Source organism: Camellia sinensis, chromosome 8 (genome assembly GCF_055761805.1).
Source record: "Camellia sinensis isolate YWXY chromosome 8, ASM5576180v1, whole genome shotgun sequence".
NCBI lineage: Eukaryota > Viridiplantae > Streptophyta > Magnoliopsida > Ericales > Theaceae > Camellia > Camellia sinensis.
In genome coordinates, this window is record NC_138968.1 from 171,265,767 (window position 1) to 171,275,299 (window position 9,533).

The 9,533-nt window shown below is 34.8% G+C and overlaps 1 pseudogene; it reads left to right on the plus strand.

The window, feature by feature from the left end:
* Positions 1 to 4,195: 4,195 nt before the first annotated feature.
* LOC145798288 (cytochrome P450 CYP72A219-like) lies at positions 4,196 to 8,223 on the plus strand (annotated as a pseudogene).
* The last annotated feature ends 1,310 nt before the right edge of the window (positions 8,224 to 9,533 follow it).

The window sequence follows — 9,533 nt, forward strand, 5'->3', positions numbered from 1 at the left end:
TACAGTGGCATTTGTGCCTTAGGATTGGTCCTCGATTTGCGTGCATGTGTGCACGCATTTCGAGTGTCTCATTTTTCATCTTATGGCTACTGATGTGAGTGTGGCTAAGGTCCATTCATGTTGGTGTAAGCCCATTGTGCATTGTGTATGCCATTTCAATTCATAGCATTGCGTATGCTAGGTTGTATGTTAGAGCATCGTGTATGCCATGTTACATCGTGCATTGTATATGCCATCTCATAGCATTATGCATGCTAGGTTGTATATTAGTTGCATTCATGCATGTCATGCATATTGCATTGTGTTTGGCATAGGAGTTAGCCCGAGTACGGGAAACGAGGGATGTTTCGTACTTCGAGTGACGAAACGTGTCTCAATTCCCAGTCACCGACACTCCGGATTATCCATGATGGAGTTTAGGTCTTGTTGTGTTTACATGTGCATTCATTTCATATTGAGTCGTGCAAATCGACTCCTCGGCCATCATGCATCGATATGCGTGATTTGTGACACGAGGATCGAGGACTACACTCCCCGAAGAGTAGTCATGCATACATATGTGAAAATACTTTGCCATGTCCCTTTGTTGCTCTCTGTCGCAGCAAATCAAGAATCAGCAGCCTTCCGGAGCTTGGCACGCATTCCAAGAACAATTGCAAACAGAGGCAAACCGGGGCATCGCGAGGGATTCTCCGCACAAGGCAACCCGAGCATGCATCATTCATCATCCGGAGCAGAGTTGAGGCAGTCCCTGGCTTGCATGCCAATTTATTGCTTTCCTAATTTAATTTGTTAATTAATTAGGATTTTGTACATATTTGGACTGTAATTATTCATTTGGGACTGTATATTATTCTTTCGGACCCTCTGCGCGAGGGCAATGTTGTAATAAGTGTGCGTGTGTGTGATATATGTCTTCCAACCGCACGTCTTTCTCTCTTTTATTTACCCGCTTATGATAGTTAGATTAGGGCATGTTTCAATTAGCATACAGTATGATAGCATGTTTGCATTCATTCATCTGTTTTGCATACACCGGGCTCGGCGCATCATACTAACTGCATTGTATTTTCAATTCCAAATTGAATACATGCTAGCTGTAGCATTTCATATGCCATGTTTAGAATAGCCGAGCCTGCTATAGTTGCATTTTTACATGTGTTGCATTAGGCATTTTTGTATAGTTAGGATCATGCATGGATTTCTAATTAGCTTCTGTTTTGGCTTGGAGTACTCGGTAAGTTTTATGCTTTAGCATCCTTGCATGTGTGTGAGTGACTGCCATGATAGCATGCTTACCATGAGGCTAATTGCTTATGTGATATAACTGCCTGAATGCCTGTGGGTGAAGGTTGGATTATTTGAATTGGAACAATTAGTTGACTGTGAGTTTTAAGCCCACTAGATAGTGGCAAAATCATGTTTTTCTAAACCCACCCGAGGGTGGCAAATCTACGTCTTAGCCTACTTGCGGCTAGCACCATCAAACCACTTTCAAAAATAAACATGAAATGTTTTGTTCCAATTCAGACGATCCAGTCTATACTTGTATGCTGTGCGCATCACATAGTAAATCTAGGCTAATAACCGGAACAAAAACGCATAAAGTTTTCAAAACTAGATATCATGGTTAGTAGAGGTCGATCTTTGATCAGGCGAGCGGGGGTGCTCATGAAGTGACCTTCCCCAATCGTACCCAAGTTCCCGAGCTGAGGCAACTTTGGTGATGACGGACACGTGGCCTTAGGCAACGAGTCAGGGTTTCCTAAATTTCCCAAAAATAAAATATTTAGGTGGCGACTCTGTATCTGGCAAAGCAGTCCATGTTTGGCACTTCTTTCAAAAAAATCTGTTTTCTCAAAACGATTTGCCGGATTTGGACTCTTTGGTTCAGATTAAGAACCGTGACAATTTGAGAGTCCGAACTGTAGTGAGCCCAAAATGAACAGAACGGGACTCGTCCTCCCGGGGCGTTCAGGGACGTCTACACAAACGACCGACCATCAGTGCGTTGATGCCAAATCTGTTTGGTTGCCATAACAGAGGCCTTTTTGGGTTCAGAATGTCTTGTTGGTAGTGGTTTCTATCTGTGCCTATCGTCTATTCCTTACCATACTTTGCGATTTTGACTAACAAAGATTTGTCATTTACCTACAAACCATTGGCCTTTTGTTCAGCTACATCAGCTGCAATAAAACAGTCATAGCGCACAAACCCAAATCTAGTGTTTGTTAATTTGCTCATCTTTTGTGGTATGAATACATCCTTCACCACACCAAACTTGTTGAATAGATCATAGGCAAGCTATCCACAAATAATGTAAACAAAGCTGCTCTTCGACTTTCAAACCGCAAGTTAGGATGCATTTGTCTACCTCTTTGCTTGACCACTGGAATCCAACCTCCCTGTCCTTGAATAGCAAAAACCATTAATTACTTAGTCTATTCCTCTTGCTCTCATATATACATATAAAGCATTCATATTCTTCTTCACGAAAAAATCCAAAGAAGTAATCCGAACATGAAAGTAAAGAATAAAAAATGAACAGAGTAAAAAAAAGAATAATTAATGGACAAACTAATTAAGATTTAAAAAATGAACAGATTAATGTCGAGGTAATATTTAGTTGTTTTAATCAAAATGTTCATTTCATAAATCTAGATATGAGTGAGACAAAAATATATTGTTATCACACGCATTATGACAACCACCCGCGCACCAACCTAACTTGCTGTGATGACCCTTGTACCACTCAATGTCTCCATCTTTTCTTGTATTTTTTTTTAATTTTATAAAAAAAGATATATAAATTTACTTTCTAAATTAAATGATGTGTAAGTAAAATAATTGGTTAATAATTAAAGAAAATATGAGAAAAAGAATTAGCACATAAGAGTGATTGGTTGATTGATCATTCGGTTTGAAAGTATGTCTAATTTTTTAATTCAAATAGAATTACTCTTTTATTTATATATTTATTTTTTTGATAATCAATGTCCAGTTCTGCTTATGCACACCCCAATTAATTTCAAAATTTTAAAATTAACGATCAAACTAATCTCTAATACCTCCTTGAAGTTAATTGAACTTTACCGTTTAATCAATCTCTTGAGATTCTCTATCTCCTCTTATTAAAAACATAACTCCAGGCAAATTGATCTATAATTTATGGAACTGTTGATGTGCCTTCAAAAATTAAGATTGGATCCGATGAGTATGGTCCTGGCCGAGCCGAACACAGTTCAGGTCAGTGAGAAAGTCCTCAGTTTAGCAATCTGAGCATCAAAGTTGATCAATGCGTAAATTGAGTCTAAAATTCTTTGCAAAGTCTAGATTTTATTGTTTTATAATTACTATATTATTTTAAAATTTTCTTTAAATATTTTTTTTATTGAAAACAAAAATATGTCAATATAAATCTTCCGAAGCCATTGATCTTGCTATGGAGATATCCATTCCATCTATAAATTAAAGAGGATATGGATATGCTAGTTGGAAAATGATATGTATGGTGTAATATAAGATTTTACAAGGTCTAGATCACTCTCAAAATAATAATAAGAGTATTGTTATCATACTATCAACAATGTGGTAATGTTATGCACCATAGGTTATAACTCATGATATTTCGTTATGACGTATGGTGATATTAGTTATGACATATTGTAATGTTAGTTATGATATTATTTTAATTATGATTTCAAATTTTTTTGATTATACCTCATTTAGTGGTTATAACTTTTTTTTTTTTTTTCTTTTACTTATAACACTCATAGAATTGAATTATGACAATTCAGATAATCAAACTCACAAATATCATAATTTGGATATGATACCCACCCTTTTCCCCACAACAATAATTGATTTTTGTCCTAAACTAATGCTGAAAGTTGATGTACTTGTGATGTATCTATCTTCTACTCATGTCTTTTACATCAATAAGTTTTATTTCCGTCAATTAAAAATAATAATAATGCTGAAGGCTTTCGAAAGCTCTGTAATCAAACTAGTGACATAATTGGTTGTTAATTGGAAATTATAAATTTTATGTCAACGTTGCAAATATTTACTAGTGACTTCATTAGATGTTTTTGCTTAGATTGATTCACTAGTATCAACTCATAAAAGCTCTTCCTCTATATCTCTCTCTTGTTCACATACACAAAGTTACTACTACTAGCTTTTGCTACTAAAAATGGAAGTTACACTTCACTTAGTTGGAGTGACATTTGGTTTGATTGTTTTGGTATCGTATGCATGGAAAGTTATGACTTCGATGTGGTCGAGACCAAAGAAGCTTGAGAGGTTCCTGAGAGAACAAGGTCTAAAGGGAATCCTTATCGGTTGTACTATGGAGACACCAAAGAGATGTTCAAATTGTTTAAAGAAGTCAAAAGTAAACCTCTCAATGTGTCCGATGATACTCCTCCATATATTTTACCATTCCACCATCATGTCATCAAGAAATATGGTTAGTATCTTCCTTTGAATGCTTTGTGGCTATTGGAGTTTTTTAGCACGTGCGTACGGAATTTTCTGTGTCCCTAAATTTTGTTGTTTCTTTAGTCTAATAAATTTTTACGAGTAATGTTAGATATAATTATATATTTATATTTTTTTTTTCTCACAAAGTAATGACATTTACATTCATAAATTTATATATGACTCACTCACTTGTGTCTTAGAGTGAAAATAGAAGGTAAGAAATAAGAATGTATGTAGGATTTTTAATTTTTAATCATTAAATTATATGGGTGTTTGGGGTTTTTTTTTTTTTTTTTTTTGATTTTTGGCTGATGTATGAACTAAAAAAGTCAATGTGTTTGAGAAATTGTTAAAAAAATTACTTTTTTGTGAGTGAAAAAGTTGATACGATATTTGAGATTTTTAGCTCATGACAAATACTTTAGTGATTTTTTTACTTATTTGAGTGGTTCCCAAACACCCTTCTATGTTTCAATTTTCATATATCTGTTGATTGTATTTCTTTTGATCTTTTTTAAGTGTAATAATGTATCGTCGGTCAATAAAAAAATCATAAATAAAACTAGACAGAAAGTCTTGTATCTCACTAATCTAACAATATTATGACCCCTACTACAAATTAAAAATATTCATTTAAACTTTATACCGTCACATAATATTATAATTATATTCAAATATTAACTCCCAATTTTTGGCCGGATAATTTCAGGTAAGAATTCATTTACATGGAGTGGGCCACTTCCAAGGGTGAATGTGATGGAGCCAGAACTAATAAATGAAATATTACTATTTACCAAAAGCCGAAGCAAAGTTCGCTTACGAGGAAGACAGTCCGCTTACTAGTCCCTGGGCTTGTCACTTACGAGGAAGACAAATGCGCTAAGCATCGCAGAATCATGAACCCTGCTTTCTATCTTGAAAAGTTAAAGGTTGTCTGTGTTCCCTTTTTAATCTTCCCTATTTATGCATTTGTTTCGCACCTCAAATGTGCTCTTAATTGCATAATTTTTTGAAATTATCAATATATTATGCAGTTAGAAGTGTATCGATCAAAAGGGTAAAATGGTCGTTCAAGAATCTCTATTATTTTCTTTTTTCCTTTTTGGTATATTAGTGGGGAAGTGGAGATTCAAATTTGTAACTTTTTAGTCAGATACGCAAATTTTAATAACTAGGCTAATTTTAATAATTAGTCTTTGTTAATTTTGTCATTGACGACATAGTTCTAAATATCGGCCGGTACGGTACGTACCGGCCGATTCGTACCGGAAAATTGGAGTGGCGATACGGATATGGACCGGTATACCGGTGTGACTGAAAATCACAACTGTAGCGTCCGATTCGCGGTACGTATCGGCCTGAATCCGATACATGCAACGATACAGTTCCGATACGGATTTGCCATGGCCGGTACGGATGAAATTAGAGCAGAGAACCTTTAGCAAAAGCAAAAATAATCGTCGGTTACATACGAAATTGGGGCAGAGCAGAAAACCTCCTGAAATTTGTGATGTTTGATGCTCTGTTTTGCAAGTTGATTCTTTGGGCTGTTGTGCTCTGTTTTGTTGTTGGGCAAGCACACCAATATGCAACTTGCAAGCTTCTTTGTTTTCCTTATACTCTGTTACTATTGGAGAGAGAGATGCATGCGCAGAGAGAAAGAGGAGGTGCCCAGAGTCCCCCGTTGGTTTGGTGTGTCTTTACATTTTTTCCAACCCAAAACCTCTCCCGAGAGAGAGAGAGATGAATGGCAATGGGTGTATCTAGCGAGAGAAAAGTTGGTGGTGTGTGTGTAGATGTTGTCTGTGTGCCGTGTGTCATGTGCATGTGTGTGCTGGGTGTGTGTGTTGGGTATGTGCAGTATAGTAATATATCATAAGGTTGAACTTGCAAGCTTCTATACTCTGTTACTATTTTTGTTTCATATATCAATATTATTATTATTATTATTATTTTTGTTATGTTTTTCTATTTCGTAATTTCTTTTTTAGGCCACTGTTTTTCTGCATCTTTTAAGCCACTATTTCTATACCTTTTTAAGCCACTGATTTTCTGTTGTTTATACATCTATGTCACTTTTTATATTAATATATATATATATATATATATATATATATATATATATATTCTCAGTTGAGCAAGAGAAAAAAAACAAAAAAATAAATATTAAAATCAAAATCTTCATCTGTCAAAAGTTTACTATGTTGAAAATGAGATTAAAATAAATACATTTCATTTATTTGAAAATAGTTAAAAGTGTTCATACCTATCAAAATTTTGATTAAAATGTGACAAATTAAGACTAAAAGAGTCAAAAAAATGCATAAAATTGAATTTTGGAGGGATTGTTAATGATTTTAAAATTTCACGGACGCGACACCCGATTCCCGATACGTACCGGTCGATACTACCGATACCGATACTCCGCGATCGATACCGTTACGTTACCCGATACCGTGATTTAGAACTATGATTGACGAACACTGACAAAGGATATGTTCTCTAATTTACTTTTTGTCTTTTTGCATAACCCCATAGTGAGATCACAAATTCTTTTTTTGGGTATTTCTTGCAGAATATGGTACCAACAATGTATTTGAGTTGCAGTGAAACGATGAACAAGTGGGAGGAGTTAGTATCAGAAAAAAAATCATGCGAGTTGGATGTAAGGCCTTATCTCTACAATTTGACATCTGATGTGATCTCTTGAACAACATTTGGAAGTAGTTATGAAGAAGGAAGGAGAATTTTTGAACTCCAAATTGAACAATCTCATCGTTTGAGCAAAACTCAACAATCACTAATTCCCGGATCAAGGTATATATATCTTAATATACTGTCATAATTTGGTCAATAGCAATTGAAAATGTTATACAAAAAAAAAATTAAAAAAAAAAATTGGGTTTGTTTTAAATTTCATTTCAGGTTTCTACCAACAAAAACGAATAAGAGAATGAAACAAATCAACAACGAAGTGGGAGCACTTGTAAGGGAAATGATCAATGAGAAAGAGAAAGCCATGAAAATGGGAAAAGCTGGTTGGGATGATAATTTATTGGGTATGCTACTAAAAGCCAATCTAAAAGAAATTGAAGAACATGGAAACGACGAAGCAGGAATCAGTATTCAAGAGGTGATCGAGGAATGCAAGCTATTCTATTTTGTCGAGCAAGAGACCACTGCTAATTTGCTTGTTTGAACAATGGTTTTGTTAAGCCACCCCCAAAACTGGCAAACTCCAGTGAGAGAAGAGGTTTTGCAAGTTTTGGGGAATAATAAGCCAGACTACGATGGGTTAAATCACCTTAAAATTGTAACAATGATATTGAACGAGGCTCTTAGGTTGTACCCTCCTTCAATAATGTTTATGCGACTTATTTATGAGGAAACAAAATTAGCAGATATGACATTACCAGCAAGAATATGTGTATGGTACCAACAATCTTTGTTCACCATGACCATGAAATTTGGGGAGAAGATGCGGAAGAGTTCAAACTAGAACGATATTCAGGAGGAGTTGCAAAAGCAACTAAGAAACAACTATCGTTCTTTCCTTTTGGTGGGGATCCGAGAATACGCATTGGGAACAATATTGCGATGATGGAAGCAAAAATGGCTATAGCATTGATTCTTATGAACTTCTCTTTTGAGTTCTCTCCTTCCTACACTCATGCTCCATCTTTCATCGTCACTCTTCGTCCCCAATATGGTGTACACTTGGTTTTACACAAGATTTAATGCCAAAATCTTACTAAAAAATGTAATATGAATGAAGTTGGGGCCCCAAAAAACAAAAGTTATGCCTTTGGCATAGGTGAAATGGTTGACTGTTGTTTCATATTTGTAGCTGGTAATATCAGTGTGTGTATATGACTGTATGTGTATTTTGGGAGGTTTGAACAATAAAAGTTTTTGTCAAATAATGTATTGTATAATGTTTGCATAATGCTTGTAAGGCTTGATAGAACTTGCTTTTTTAGTCTAGGAGGTGATGCCATGAAAAAACATTTAGGAGGCATTTAGTAACATTTTATAATTTATTATTTTTATTTATAGAAATATTAAACATGTTTATATATATATATATTGAAAATGAGGGGGAAAAAAAAAAACTTCCGTAGACATGCATTAAAAACTTGTTTAAAAAAACAAGCGATGGGGTGGCCGGTGACAGGTGGTGGTTAGAGGTAGTTAGATAGTTAGAGGTGATGGAGAAGGGAGGAGAGAATGCAAAAAAAAAAAAAATTACGTAATAAGGGATAAATTTGTAATTTCATTTATCCAAACATTGTAAGGTAAAATAATTACTATAAAAGCTCCTAAATGGTGACTAAAGAAACCCAAACACGACATAATGGGCCGAAAGTGGCAAAAAGGTTAGCAGTAGGACATCGGTGATTTAATTATAGTGATTTAATTATAAAATAAATAATTTTGAAAGTTTGTTTATCTTAGCTTATATGGTGATTTAATTATATTAACTAGAGATTGGTGCAAATTTGTAATTGAATTTAATAATTATGAGAGTTATATGAAGTAATTAGAGAGAATTGAAGCAGTTATTATAATGTTTTGAGAAATTTTGAAAATAAAAAATAAAAAATAAAAGTTGTTCACAAAAAACTAAAAATCGTTGATATTTGTTGGCTGTATAAATTGTATAAGCCAATCACGATTTAACACGTGGAATGAGGAGGGCAGTTTGGGAAGGTAATATAAATCGCCAACCATAGTCAGACACGTGCCAACTCATACTGGTAATAATGGGTCTGCATAGCACTAGAATGATCGAGGGATATAAGGTGATGTGGCCTAACGGTTACTCACAAGGTTCAAATTCAAAATCAAGAGGAAAGTTTAACTACAGATATGGCGTAGTGGAGCTAACTGTGAGAGAGCATGATCAGCAATTATGGAGGGATGTTTCGATAGTTAGAAGTTCATTTCGACGGTTATTATTAAGAAGTATAAATAGCAGAAAAGACCCCAGAAAAGAGATCCAGATTCAGATCCAGAAATCATTTTTTATCTACTTTATTTTCCTTCCA